Here is a 15,861-nt window from a genome sequence, read left to right on the forward strand (position 1 = left end):
CCTCTTATGATAATAGGGCTTACTACACAATGTTGATCGCCTGTTGGTCTGTTGGATCCTCTTGTATTATTCTTTTATTTTATTATTGCTTAGTTCGTGCCTTTCGGCTTTGAATGAACTTTCGGTTTTACATCTCTTACATCTCTTTTCCACTCTATTCTATTGCACTACCTTGCTAATTTTACCTCTAAAAACTAAAAGTAGAAACTACAAATTAGCAACTAACGACTAAAAAACTATTGCAACTTTGGTCTTTAGCCTCCTTGCTGTGCATCCTTCCTGTCGTTTGCTCTTCTCTTCTCTGTTATTGCCTTCAGTTCTGTTAAACCTTCTCCAGTCTCATTTAGCGTTTTTCCTATGTCCTTTGGTCCTCCCGTTATTTCACATTCTTCTATTACATGCCTCAGGTCTTCTTTCCTTCTACATAGTCTGCATCTTTATCTCCCTCTTCTTTCTAGTATTCCCTTGCTTTGGTCTCGTTTCCGCATCTGAATCTTGCCAGTATTTTTCTGTCCTTCCACTTCATCCTCCCTTCTAAGTATTTTGGTAATTTTTCTTTGGTTATGTTTCTGTAGTGTATATTATACTTGGATTCCTTTATCCTTTTCTCCCTCTCTTCTGCTTCTTCCTTTCTTCTTTCTTCTATAATTTGGTCTGCTGTCATCCTTTCTTATTCCTCTCCTGTTTCTATCTGTATCCTTCCCATTCTCACATCTTCTAGTCCCTTCTTTCTCTTTCTTGTTCTTTTCCCTTCATGGCCATGAGGTGGGATGTCGTGATAGGTGCGGAAGAAATACTCAGATGTATTCAACAATCAATATTTATTAACAGTAATATTCGATGAGTACACTTGTACTAATCCCCATTTTCCTCATTTTCTCCTCCAGTTTCTCTCTGTTTAGTCTGTCGAACGCCGCTCTTAGGCAGGTATATAATTTCCCTCTTTCTTCACCTATGAGGTGGATAGGTCGTGATAGGTACTGAAGGAACATTTGGATATGTTTAACAACCAAGCTATTTATTCACACTTATGAGGTGACAGTCCGTGAAGGTGACCGTCCGTGAAGGTGCCCGCAAGAAAATACCCTTGATTTTCAACAATAACGTTTAATTAGACTCTTAACAATTAACAACAAATAACATTTAACCACGGTTAACGTTTAGCAACAATTAATAACAAGTAACGATTAAAACTGAACTCTCAAGAGTAGTTTTAACGACTCGTTTCTCTAATTGTGTTTGCTTCTCTTAACCTTTCGCACTTCGCGGCTCGGGGCAAAATGAATCTTTTTGGTTCAAAACCGAACAGATTCTTTCCTTTGTTGCCCCTCGATATCCCCACTACGCGCGCGTTTATCAGAAGTCCGCGACGGTTGCCACGTATGCATTCTACCGAATATTCGGCGAAAAAGTCGTAAGGATATCGATGGTACATTAGGCCTGTCGGCCTTACGCTTTGAAGGTATAGCGCTTTGTGCCGCGAAGCCGTTGGAAATTTCCGTGGTCGAGTGTCGCCACATCTAGCTGCTTGTCTGTGATGTGGTTTATTACATAAACCGTATCGGTCACTTCTCTTCCTTTTCTGAATCCGAATTGGCTCTCTCCGTTTCTTTTCAATCTCTGCCTTCAGTCGTTCGGCCAGTATCCCTGCATGGTAGTGAGTGGTACCATCCGCTTGATGCTCCGATCGAACGGTAGCCGTCCGTATGATGCGTTTGCGCCGGGTTGGACCTTGATGATTCTGCCCAGTGGCCATTGCATTGGGGGAACGTTGTCTTCTCTGAGAATGACGATGGCGCCTTCTCGTATGTCGTGACTGCCCTTACTCCATTTGTTTCGGATGTTCAGCTCGTTCAGATACTCTCGATGCCAGTGGCGCCAGAAATGTTTGAGTTTTTGAATATGTTGCCAGCTGGAGAGACGATTGGATGGAGTGTCCCTGAAATCTCGTTCTCGGAAACTTGTTAATGAATCACCGAAGTGACCGGGAGTAAGGACAAGAAGATCGTTTTGGTCTGATGATATTGGAGTCAGCGGACGGGAGTTGAGGATAGACTCGATTTCAATGATGAGTGTGTTGAAGTTTTCAAATGTTAAGATCTCGTTACCTACGATACGTCTGAGATGTGGTTTGAAGGATTTCACTGCAGCCTCCCACAACCCGCCGAAGTGATGTGAGTTGGGAGGAATGAAGCGCCATTCGATCCGTCGGTCGGTTAAAAAGGACTGAACCTTTACCTTATGATCGTCGGACTGCAGAAGGTTTCAGAGCTCTCGTAATTCGTTGTTGGCGACAACGAAGTTGGTACCGTTGTGTAGATAGAGTAGTAAATCGGCCGATTTGAAAGCCTCGTCTCCGATGCAAGGAGGTAATTTTGTCTGTGTTCTCCATTGGTATAGTAGATTGTGAAGACAATGCAATAAACGAGCTTACCTCGTGGTTGTGAGTTTAAATGTTACTCGTCACCGTGTGTGTCTCGTTTGACGTGTAAGACGTGTTCTTGCGGAAGTTGACCCTCTAGTTGTTGGCGCGAGGCTGCGTGGTTGCGTTCTTCAACCACCGGGTTATGCCTCTTCAAAAAACTGATGGACTCTGGCGTTACTGACTTCGCTGGAGTGGTAACGCTTCTGCTGCTGTTTGTGTTGGATTCACGTGGCACTGTATGGCAGTGGGTGTCACTGGTGTGCACTTTTCACTTGACACGTGATCCGGTTCGAAGGACCAAAATGATTCGACCGGTTACGTGTTCACACTTTTCACTTGCCACTGAATCCGGCTCAAGGGACCAAAATGTTACGATCGTTCGCGGAGAGACGCGGTCGCTAGGAAAACGCGTCAGCGAGAGGCGTAAATTCTCGCTACGATTCGGTTAATCGACGCCGCGAAATAGTCGTTCCCCTGTTTCGATTAAGATAATAGAGGTGGTTCAATGAATGTAACACTGTATAATAAGTTATAAATCACAATTTATTCCAACAACTTTCTAAGGAAGATAGTTACGCTGGTGCGTATGTATAAGATAAGTGAGTGGCTGCTCTACGGGTGTAAGCCCGGTCAAAAGATGTTGACTGTTTGAAAGATGGAAAATCAGTGCAGTTCGGTGACGATGCTGTGGTGGAGGAAAGCTAAGGATGGGTGTGTCTAGCTCACGGGACCATCGGATTTGTTGGTGACGATTTTGGCTAAGAGAGTGAGGGAAATAGGCTTCGTTGTTAATTGGTTATTTACTATGGTGGTGGATGAAGAAGGATGCTAACCGCCCTCGAGATAAATTCCTGAGATTTACGGAGGGCACTTGAGACTATTGACGGTACGCAGTAACGATCCGAAGACATCTGGCTGCCATCTTGCCCGAGGTGTGTGGCCTGGTTTAGAGTGTTGTCCGACGCAACATCTTCTCTCTCCTCCGTTATTTTCTCTTCCTCTCTATGCCCCGTTTTTCTGCCCTCGTTTTGCTCTGTCCCTTCTAAAATTTCCATAAAGTGATTTTTCCACTCTTCTTCGCTTATATCCTCATCTATACCATCTGTACTTCTTCTGTATTTATTTATATATTTCCACGCTTCTTGTTCTGTTTTGATCCTCTTTATTTTCTACATTTCTTCTTCTTCGTGTCTTTCCTTTTTTTGTTTACACCACTGCTTGAATGGCTTTTTTCCTCTGTGAGCGCTTCTCTGCTGCATTTTCCTTTCATAAACTTTGTCATCTTCCTTCTCATCTCTCTTTTCCTTTCTTTCCACTCCTTGTCGTACCACACTTTCTCCCCCATGCCCCATTTCCTTATCTTCACTTTCTGCTTAGGCATTGCTTCATTTATCTTCTTTTTGATTTCAGTCCACATTTCCTCTACTGTTCTTCCCTTGCAGGTCCAGCCTTTACATTCCTCCAGGTATTTTTCCACACTTTAGTTTGTTCATTCCCTTTTCTCCTTCTCTTCTTCTTTCTTTTCCTCACTTGTTGTAATTCCGGCCCCCTATTTCTATTTCTAACGGCATGTGGTCCGACCCTGTTCTTTTTCCTACTTTCATGTCGATTATTTCTTCTGTCGTCTCCTGATTTCCAATCACATAATCTATTACTGAGTTTCCTCCCTCCCCATATATGTCCACTCCTCCCCTTCTTTATCTCTTCCAGTGATTATCATCCAGCTTCTCTCTTCCAGGTACTTTAGCAGAGTTGCATGCCCAAGTACTTTTCTAGTACTGTTCTATCATTGATCCACGTAGGGCAGTGGTACAACGCATGCTCCGCATCATTTTCTTCAGCATTATAATCCCAGCATCTTGAGTGGGCCTCCTTATTAATAGCCTTTATTTATAGCCTTATTAATATTATTATAGCCTTATAGCTATTATAGCCTTATTAATATACGTTAAATATTCCATGTCCACTCAAGTTCTGCATGGTAAAGTCTTCAATATTCCTTCTGTACTTCTTTTAAAAATACAAGCGTCATTTATAAGTCTCCTTGTCCAATTATCCTCCCTGTAATATCTCCATTCTTCTCTCCACTTTTTCTCCATACGTTCTTCCACTGTCCTAATCCTTTCTATAAAAATTGAGGCGGTTCCTGACCTAGAACGGGTGTTATATCGCTCCTGTTATTCTACCCTTCTTATCTCATAGTTTTCCGCCTGCAGCTGTGTTTTAAAATATATCGATATAGTGCCCGTAAGCATACACAGTGCTGACACGTGTTGCTTGCTGTCTCCCGGTTCCAGCAATTCTGTTGTCGTTATTTTTAAAGATCAAACTACGTTACGTTTTGTTTCTTTCGTCGTGAGTGCTTGTTGTTTTCTTGGTAGTTTTGTATTTTTATTTTGTTTACCCGGAGTTTGTAAATAAAGTCCCGCGGGGCCTTGTTTACTTCTGTGATCACGAATCTTCGTGTAGTATTCAGGCCATGCCAAGTCGTAAATACGAACAACGTCTTCCTCTAATATCTTCCTCTAGCGTTGACTTGCTAAGAGTATTTTTATTTGCATATTGTTTCAAAAAATTTACCAATATCACGTTATTTAAACACCTATGGACCATATGCAGTTACCATTACTTCGCATAAATCAGTATAAACGTTATTTTGAAGTACTATTATATCATGTGTCACTGCATAAATCTTCTGATTTTGCTTCAGCATTTCTGTTGTATACAACAGTATTGGTGTGCTGTTTTAATCGAGATTTTAGTTCACATGGAACCTAAATCACAAGAATAATAAAAAAGAAAAATGTTACTTGCTTTCGGATACGACGAAATAAACCACTACTTTTATGGCGTTTACGGGCCCAAATTGGAAAATGTGGACGAATTTTGGATCTATGTTATTATCGTTTTTGGCTGAACTTTGCTTTAGGGCAAAACCAAAAATTAATCACTTTTTTGCAATCTATCAGTTTTCAAAACGGGGAAATGTAAAATTATGTAAAATTTGTGTGGTATTTTACACTTTATTTTAGCAATAAATTGGATTCTGGATCTTTCAATGAGTACAGTTTATGGAGCCACTGACTGCGCGTGGATGGTAATCATTTTGACCTATTGAGTCAAACGTGTTTGATTACATGTATTTTGTATACATGTATTTGGTTACATGTATTTGGTTTTTCATTCTGACGACTCAAGGACACTTGTATACAGCAAACCCGGATTAGTTCGATTACTTTTTTTAAAAAAGGCTGTAATATTACTGTTTTTTCATACTCTTTTTTTGTTTTCGGCAAATTGAAGTGTTGCATAAGTAATCTATGAATTGAAATATTTATTCCTTTTTTTAATAAAAATCATTAATATTGCAAGTGCCTGGTCTTATCCGTATGTTCAGGTTAGAGAGTTCTCCCATTACTGGTGAGATCCACCTTGAAGAACGGTAAAACCTGTTGCTACTTGATGCGACCGGTACACAGGTGCTGAATCTTCTTTGGAACATGTACCCACCAATTATTTCTAATTTTCCATTCATCTTAAAAAAGTGGCAAATCCGAAAAATCGGATGTCCACCCTTAGGAACTCGCTTTTCAACATCGTTTCAATCATCGATCTGTAATAGAACTTTATTAAGTAAACTTATTTAAGTATTTTTCTACAAGTCTGTGCATGCATTCTCCTTTTTTCCCAGAGCTGCCTTTATGCTCTAAAGAAACTTGGTTACATTAAGTTGAATCTCGAGACAGTTCAGTAAAAGTTCGCGTGAACGGCGCATTGCAACAATATCAGTGTCAAGGCCTGCAGGTAACAGTTTTTTCCAATGCGCCCAAAGAATTCATTTGCGTTTTTTCACCACTGCGTTGTTTTTTCGCTCTCTTTTTATCGTGTTATGCACCTTTTCGCAGTTATCGAATGTTTCCTGTATTTATTTTCAGGTTGACGCTAGACGGCCAATTGTGTTAGTACGAACTAATTTTTTGCGAATATAATATACTCAATGTAACATGTATGCATACTCAGGAAATAGAATTCATTTAGAGACCAGCTAAGGATGGGGACAAAGATGAGGATTGTGCGAATTTTTATGGCGACGTCAACTCATTGAATGATATAATGGACATAAGCTCATTTGGCGCCAAAGAGAAATGTAAAATACTCTGAAGATGTTTTGCTTTGCATAGTCATATGGTATGCGTCATTGGATTCCGTAATTTCAAACTTGGATTTGTGGATTCCACACATTGAAAACTACAAAATTGCAGATAAAAAAGACAATGATTTTTAGTTCCCTACAGTAAAGTTCAACCCCATTTTTTAATATAATTGCCAGTTCTAATGCATAACTGACAGAGCAAGATCGCTACTTTGGAGTATGTTGCTATAAACAATATATTAAACTTTAATATTATATCCAAAATAAAATGTTTAACTCAGTAATGAAAAATATATAAAATAGCACGATATTGATCGAAGGGCTGCTCTGAAAAGATATAGGTTTGCTTTATCTCTAAGAGTCCAGGATTGCACGTTATTATTTTGTGATAGACACTCTTGAGTTTGCAATCCTTCAATCATCCGCCTATAATAAGTGTACAATAACGATTATTCTATTTCCTAAAATAATGTCAATTACTCATTCATTTTTTATTTTTATAATACACTACGCATGCTATTTGTATAATTAATTTGTTATTACTTCACGCAACCGCTTGCGCCCACCTTGCAGCGGTCGGCGAGAACTCTAACCCACACTTAAACTTAATAAATGATGATATTCTCTTTTTATTGAGCTAGTATATAAGTTATAGTAGATAAGTTATAGCAGGCATATGCTGCACATCGTATATGTAGTTATCGTTATCGTATATGTTGTGCCATTATTTTAAGCCTTTGCTCGCCTTACTCTCGTTTATAAACAAAAGGTAACCTACAACTAATACTGACGTTCCCATTGCCAAATAGGCATAACTGTAGTCAAATATACTTTGTAGCGATACCGGCATTTTTTACGAATATCTCAATAAGGCCGATCCCCGGTTATATAGTCAGACCGGAAAATATTCGGACACTAGAACAACTTTGATTTCTCTGCCCTGTACTTGAAATAAATACGGAAAAAACAACAAAAACATTTTGCAGTATACTGAACTATATTGCATAGGTCTCGAAGTAAAAAACTTTTGATTTAAAAGAAAGCGTTTTTTAAATATAAGAAGTGTTGAAAAATGTGAATTTTGGTGTTATAAAAATATCTGAACATTTTATAAATTAATGTTAGAAAAACTAATATGGCAATACTATTTTTCATAAAAGTCCAATATTTTGTCCGATACCCCTTTTGTTCAATAATGTGTTAGTAGACGATTTTCCAGATGTTGAAGATTATTTTTTATTAATAATCGATACTGTAATTTATTTCTCTATTAAATGAACTTTCTTCAGTGTTTATTGTTATACTTTTGTATGATTGTATTTTTTACTAATTGTGCGACGTAGTTTATTCTATAGGGACGGTCGTGCTTCTGTGAAACACTCGTTATCTTAGTTTGATATCTTAAATCTGTAATGCATTGGAGCATTCTCGTAAATTTTGAATTCACTTTCCGTCGATCTCCAGAAGAATGGAACGTTTCTTCAAGTTCGCTGTTCATTTTATTTCAGGAATCGTAATTAATGGATTGTGCTTTATTTTGCGAACGATACGAATATCTTGCCGCAGCGTCATTTTGCGTTTTCTACCCGTTCTTGGCACATCTTCAGCGAAACATCTCTCTTTGACTGAATCACATGGCATTCTTTTTTTTTAAGCTAGAAAAATTTACGGAATGTCCAGCTGAACAAATTGTAAACTACAAATTATTTATTATTTATTATTGCTTAGTCCGCGCCTTTCGGCTTTGGACGAACTTTCGGTTTTACATCCCTTATACCTATTTCGCTTCTTATATATCTACCTCCCCTCTTATCCATTCTATTATATTGCACTCCCTTAATTATTCTATCTCTAAAAACTAAAAAACTAGAAAAAACTAAAAACTAATGACTAAAAAACTATTGCAACTTTGCGCCTTTGCCTCCTTGCTGTGCTCCCTTCTTGTCGTTCCGCCCCTTCTTGTATTACCCTTCTCCTCTCTATTATTGCTTTTAGTTCTGTTAGTCCTTCTCTAGTCTCATTTAGTGTTTTTTCTATGTCCTTTGGTGCTCCCGTTATGTCACATTCTTCTGTTACATGTTTCAGGTCTTCTTCTTTCCTTTTACATAGTTTGCATCTTTTTTCTCCTTCTTCTTTCCAGTATTCCTTTGCTTTCCACATCTGAATCTTGCTAATATTCTTCTGTCCTTCCACTTTATCCTCCCTTCTGAGTACTTTGGTAATACTTCTTTGACGATTTTTCTGTAATGTATGTTATATTTGGATTTCCTTATCCTTTCCCCCCTCTCTTCTACTTCTCTCTTTCTTCTTTCCTCTATAACTTGGTCTGCTGTCATCCTTTCTTGCTCTTCTCTTGCTTCCATCTGTGTCCCTCCATTTCTCACCTCTTCTGGTCCCTTCTTTCTCTTTCTTGCTCTTTTCTCTTCTTGGCCATTTCCCCAGTTTCTCTCTCTTTCCTTTATGCACTCCTTTACTAGTTCCTTTTTTGATACTAAGGCTTTCTCGTCATACCTTGCTGCTCTTTTTAATGCTTTTTCTTTGATTTATGTTAGCTTGCATTCTTCTATCAATATATATTGATAGAATTTGGTGTTGTCATATCTAAACCTAAGATCAATTTCACATATCTTCTTTGTATTCTATCCAGTCTTTCTTCCATATTCCAGCCCCATACCAAACCGAAAGTCCTCAAACTACAAATTAAATAATAAAAAAAGCATTTTTCTGACTCCCATTTTCGAGAGCTTATATTTTCCAGGCATTGCAGACAAGGAATATCCTTTTTTTCTTCGCTGAGAGATCCTCAATCTCTATAGTTCTCTTAGTTCTCTACTGCTTACCATAACCAATAAAATATTACCGTTATTATTCCAAGGTAGATTATAAATACCGATGAAAGTAGCGCAAGTGTTCTAATATATTTAAAAACAGTTTCACAATAAATATTGCAATAGTTCTTTACAAAAAACCAAGAATTATGCAATCGTTGACTTATCTTCCGATGATGGAACTCGTTCTTTCTACATTTTTGACTTGTATGAGTATGAGAATTTTTTGCCAAAACAAATGATATATATAGTATCGTTCAATTATTGATTACATTGATATAAACTATCTTATACTTTTATTTGCGATATTTTATACATAAAAATATTTCTTGCATCGTATCGTACAATTTTAAATTACTCTCAGTGTTATAAATAATTCTGTATGATAGTTATGTAATTATTTCATTCTGATCGGTTGTAATTAATTGTAGATGATTCTCATATATAAAAGCACTGACACAACAGATGATGTATAGAGGTTGTGTTGCTTCAAACAAGAGACATCCTACTTTTTTACATTGGTTACTTGTATTTTCCATTTTTTCCAGTAATATTATTATTCGTTATAGTGCAACCTGACACTACATTTGATACAGACTACATCATGACGCATGTTAAGGACTCCAAGGGGAAATGTTAACATGTTCTACAAGGGGAAATGTTACATATATTTTATAAATTATATATATTATGCTAAACGCACTGGGAAGATCGCTGTCATATGTTGTAGAATATTATATGATTAATATTATATGAAATTTATGGAGGGAAACATAATAGAATCTTGTTATATCTCTTATTAATTGCTGTTGACGTGTTTTGATAGCAGAGTAATAAAGTACAAGTCTACTCAATATTTTATTGTTTTATTCCTTAATGAATTTTGGAAATAAGTCTTCCTTCATTTGTTAGTAGAAATGGAAAGATAACAGTATAATTGCTTAGAAGTTCTACGAAATATAACACAAACAAGAGCAGAGAGCAATCGCTTTGCCAAAAATTTATTTGCTAAAATAGTAGATTTTGCGATAAACCGTTCAACGTATTTTGCAGCGATATAACATTTGCAACACTGCAACGTTAGATATCATTCACGTCTCAACGTAAAGAATAATGTATAGAATTCATAAAGATACGTGCACAGTATACAATGCAGGAAACATTAAAGAAAAATTGTACTTAGCGATGAAAAAGCAATCCGTCTAGATGGACGGAATTGTAGAATATGCAAGAAGTTTCTAGCCAACAATGTACTATATATTATGTTGTAATTTGTCGTATATCAACATATGTTGGAAAATCTATAACAAATCTGAAGATATTGATATTGGTCGAGAACTTTATGCAGATTGACTAATGACACAGCAACGTGTTTTGAACTTGCAATATCTATTTATACGATGAGGAATTTGAATAGTTTGAAGATCTCGTACTCAGAGTAATCAGGCAATAAAAATAAATGGTGCAGTACAAAACGATCATTAGTAAAAGAAAACGAAGAAAACATAAAAGTGAAAAGGTTAGAAACGATAAACTTGCGTTTTGAAGTTTGAGACGGAAACGGGAAGAAGATGCATGTGATATTATATGTGAAATCAGGTGACCACGTGAACAGAACACGCGAAGGAAATGGATTCAATTATTGCTGTCAGATATACAATGCAGTACACATCACTTTTATAATCATGAAGAGGAGATTTACATTATTTCACAAACGAATACATTTGTATACTTGGAATCTAGAATTGTGCTTTATCTGTAAAATATATGTCTAGAATTTTAACTTATTTCTCTTGATACAAGGATTGTGCAATGTAATATAGTAACAACAATATGAAATAATATCAAGTTTCAATTTGGATAAATGAACAAATGAAACATTTGCTTGTCTAATACTTACAAATAAAGCTATACGCAGTGAAATCGCGATCAATGGAAAAAGGTTGTAAGATGCAAAAGCTTCTGGAAGAAAGTTGAACATCTCAAAAACATTCGAATATTGGATGTCTTAAACACGTCCGCACATTTATCGAGAAGTAGGGTGTTCATGACACATTTTCTATAGGCGTATTTGCATTTTGTTGCATAGAAAAATGCAATTCGCATAATTTGATCTCCAGTTGCTGAACACGAGCACAAAATTTCACCGCTATGATTACAAACAACACACTCCGTAATTTCTCCATACAATAATCTTTGTACCGTTGGAAACTAACTATAATAATATTATAGGTGACAATACAATCAATACGATACAGTGCAGCGGATGCAGTGGATGCTTTGTCAACAGCTATGTTTCTCACCAAAACACAGATGTCGAATTCATTCAAATTTTATAGCAAATGTCAGTATTATTTCAGAAATAATATAAATAATAAAAATAAAAAGTAAATAGTTTTTAAAAGTTTATAATTGAATAATAGAAGTATCTAATGCTTCTTTCTTCTCGGGCTTCTGACGACAGTTTTATTCACAAATCCTTCGAGATTTGCAAATATGAAATTACTGCATTCAAGACTGTCAGTAGACAACATGCAAAGAAAATCTTGAAGACAAACAATAAAAAAAATTGACACAGTCAACACAAATAAAAAGATCATTTAAGTGAAAACATATTTAGCGTTTTCACTGAAGGATGAAATCCTTATATAAAAACTACAACTCTGCTTATAAGTGCAATTTCAGCTTGGATTTAAGGATCCTGTAAAATATCCTTTCTAACATCCGAGTCTATTGAAACAATCGCCTCATAAAAACTTCCTTATAATATATGGAGCATATTATCCTGAACATCGAGAAGCTTTTTGTCAAGTGTTCTACCAATTTCTTAAACTCAACTCAGTTTATGAAACTACTTAAGCAAATGTTGCATCGCATTACGCTAGTAAATTTAGACGCCCAAAATTTTATCTATATGAACGTTTGCTGAACTCGATGTATTTATTACCGTTATGAAACATTTGCACGCTTTAATAGGAATACTCTTGAGATGCGATGCGTAAAGAAAAATGTATCAGAATTTCTTCAATCTCTTTAATGACCGAATGGCGAATACGTATTGAAGTCGTGTACAAGTATCCGCAAAAGTGACGACACGTTCAGACAAGATTGCTCGTTAGGAATCAGTGCAAAAAATGAGTCTCTAAGTAGATAGAAAAAGAAGAGGGAACAGATAGAACACAAATATCACAGTCATCCGTGTTGCGTGACGATTAACTATACCGTCCTTGAAGAATATTGTAACAGATTCCGGTGTATTTGACAATATTATATTTCGTTGTATACTATTTCATCGATCACTTATTTCTTCAGAAAGGAGGAACTTCCTGTGATATAAATTCGGAGCAGGAACATATATGAACCTGTGTCATGACTTCTCCATTGTTAAATTAAACGTTGTTTAATCTAAACGAAATTTATATTCGAAAACGTGGCAAGTAAGAGATGAAACAAAACGCAATTTTCAGAAAAAAATTTAATTAATTTAAGCAGTGAATAGAATTAGTAATGATATAGTGCTATAAACAGTCATAGATATATCAGTTTAATATATGGAAGATAAGAAAAGCATGTTAGTCGCATTGAACGGAGAGATCCTTTCAACGTGATAATGTTCGATACACTTAAATTTACTGAAACTATTATCTTTTTGAAAATATTCAAACCTTGATTTGTTTCGCAAATTTAACAGATCTGAGTATTACGGAAAGTGTTCGGATAGATTTAGTCAGGAGTGTTTTCACAAAAGGAAGTCAATCATTTCAAGCAGTAAGATTAAATTCAATTATGAAGTTCTAGGAAAATAATATAATTTAGCAGAAAGATATTCGAAAACTAAGTATATAATTGAAATATAATAAATATCTTACAAGGGAACTAAAACATGAAATATTATAAATAGCGAATAATATATTCGTTCTACAACACATATTAAATAACGTTTCATATAATTTTGTTACCTCCGGCTTACATTCTATTTATATTTTCCTCTATAATTTTCACAACGTATTTATGAGTTAAATATATTCTCATAGTCTATGTTCTACTAGCGATTTTCTATATGTTCAATGAGGTGTGCAATATAGAAGATGTATAGAAAATATATGTTTTCTTTTTCTACAGCTACAAACTAGAATATCGAGCATGTTATCTCTTTCCTACGGATTGCAAATTGATAAATTGTAATTAATGAATTGATAAATTGATAAATTGTAAAAGCATCACGACTAATTTCACCAGTCTAGCACTTGTTCAAGATTTGTCAACCTTCGAACGAGCAAACGCAGATGAACTGTTACAGTAGCGAACACGCGATAATGGAATGCCCGAGCGAGATACACCCGAGCTTTATATTTAGTTTTATTGTGGATCCAATCTTCATCGGTCCTATTTATATAGATCTCGTTCTAATCTGTTCTGGATTACCTGGAACGTAGTGTAACGTCCATACAGGTTACTGTGTCTGTTATTGATAACGTCGTTCCCCAAAGGCTGGTCATGTGTTCAAGAGTACTATGTGCGAACGTGTTCTTGAGCAAACTTCTTCGGCAAACTTTTATGGCCGTTGCTCGCGAATACTGGTAGTTCACGTTTTCAGACCCCACGAATTTTATCCTACGTACCTAGATAATCTGACTAAACTCGTGTCATAATGATATAATAAGAAATGTGAGAAAACTCAGTAATTCAGTATCAGATGAATGATGTTAAAAGGTGATCATTCGGGGTTTTTATTTATTACGGAACGTCATGAAGGAATGGGAAAGAAGAGATGCATGTATGAAAATTATAACTAAACGGAAGTATTCTTCTCCGGAATAATCAGTTTTTATTACTTTAGAAATAAACGTCTTATTTTTTAATATATACACAAAATGCCTTTTATATATGTCGGAGATGAAAGGACATCGAAGCCCCCCCTTTTGAACTTCGGGATAATCCCCTAACACCGTAATCTAGATTCTATCATAGTCGTAATTAAACAATTGTCGTCTTTCGATCCGATTGTATTTGTTCGTGATTTGTGATAATGAACTTGGCTCGATGCGACAGCCAGTCGCCGAACGTAGCCGCGGTCACGGGATGTACGCTTTGTCTAACAAAGGTACGGAGTAATTCTATAGCTCTCCTTAAAAGAAATATTTGTAGCGGCACGCGACAGTAAACATTCCAACGGTTTCTGTCCCGTGGCTCACCACACGCACATCCTATCCTTCGGGTATGATGGATACCAGATGCCGACACGTCTCCACAGTACGTGATCAGCTAGCCCGAGGGCCGTTATAAACACTAAGATCTAGTTATCTAAAGTCCTTCAAACAGACGAACAGTCTTTGCCCCAACTACGGGAAGACAGGAGAGACCTATTTTTTCAACGAACGACGTCTCCCACTAGGAACTTTCCCTCGAGGGCGGCTAGCATCGTTTTCTAACCACCGATGTGGAGATTGGCCAATTAGCAGCAACGCTAATTACCCTTACTTTCCGAACGAAGGCTATCCCCGACGAATCCGATGATCTCGTGTCCTTAGACACACCCCATCATAATTTTTCCTCCGTGGCATCGTTGGGACGGAAAGCCACTCTCTCTCGCGATCTCATCGACGAAAAGAGTAACCCTTTACGACCAGTGAATATTACGCGTCCGACTTAGATATTGTGAGTACGTCCATCTATCATCCCGTCGACCGCGGATTCGTTATTGAACCTAGGATCATTGTCATTAGTTTCTCGAGTACCTAACTACCACGGTTACTTGTCCGGTTCTATGATAATCGTATTTGCACTAGTCAATGTCTTCTCTATTGCATAACGACAATGTGTAACCCAAACGAAGATTCGTTTCACACCCCTAACCCTAATTCTAATGTAAACCCGACATATATAATGTGTAATAATTAGTAGATATCTTAATGTATACATATTTTTAATTTTTTTATTGTTACTGAAGTTACAGTTATTGAAGTGTGCTATTCATTAAATGTGTTCAGGGAAAGTTCGGTCACCGAGATCACGCTGTTGAACAGTTTGCGAACAATCATTGGATATATGGAAGGAATTACGGTTTAAGACCTGCATGGCCAAATTTTTATGTCCTCTGTTTGGAACCAACTCTATTCTATTCGCGAACAAAGATTCACGATGGAAGTATCCGTCAGAGAGGTTGTCCTCTGCAACTTTACATTGTGAACAGTCCTTGAAGCTGTTTGCGAAGTAACAGCAAGCAAAAGAGTTCTATTCGAAAACCAATTGGGGGGCAATTTACGAAGTTTAGTGTTTGGCCAGCAGGCACTGATCTTTAGACCAGCACTTTACTCCAATGGTATCTCGTAAGATCGAGAGTGGTTAGCGATCGTGGGCGTGTAGAAATTTACAGGTTACTATCTTTAAAGAGATTTATCAAAGAATAGAAATATCAAATAACAATATTTGTACAAGGAATATAGTAATATTAA

At 36.7% G+C, this 15,861-nt stretch overlaps 1 pseudogene; it reads right to left on the reverse strand.

Annotated features, from left to right (window-relative positions):
- Nucleotides 1-217: 217 nt before the first annotated feature.
- On the reverse strand, nt 218-3,842 carry LOC117241197 (annotated as a pseudogene).
- Between the last annotated feature and the right edge of the window lie 12,019 nt (nt 3,843-15,861).

Source organism: Bombus vosnesenskii, unplaced genomic scaffold, assembly GCF_011952255.1.
Source record: "Bombus vosnesenskii isolate JDL3184/JDL3185 unplaced genomic scaffold, Bvos_JDL3184-5_v1.1 scf7180000015384, whole genome shotgun sequence".
NCBI lineage: Eukaryota > Metazoa > Arthropoda > Insecta > Hymenoptera > Apidae > Bombus > Bombus vosnesenskii.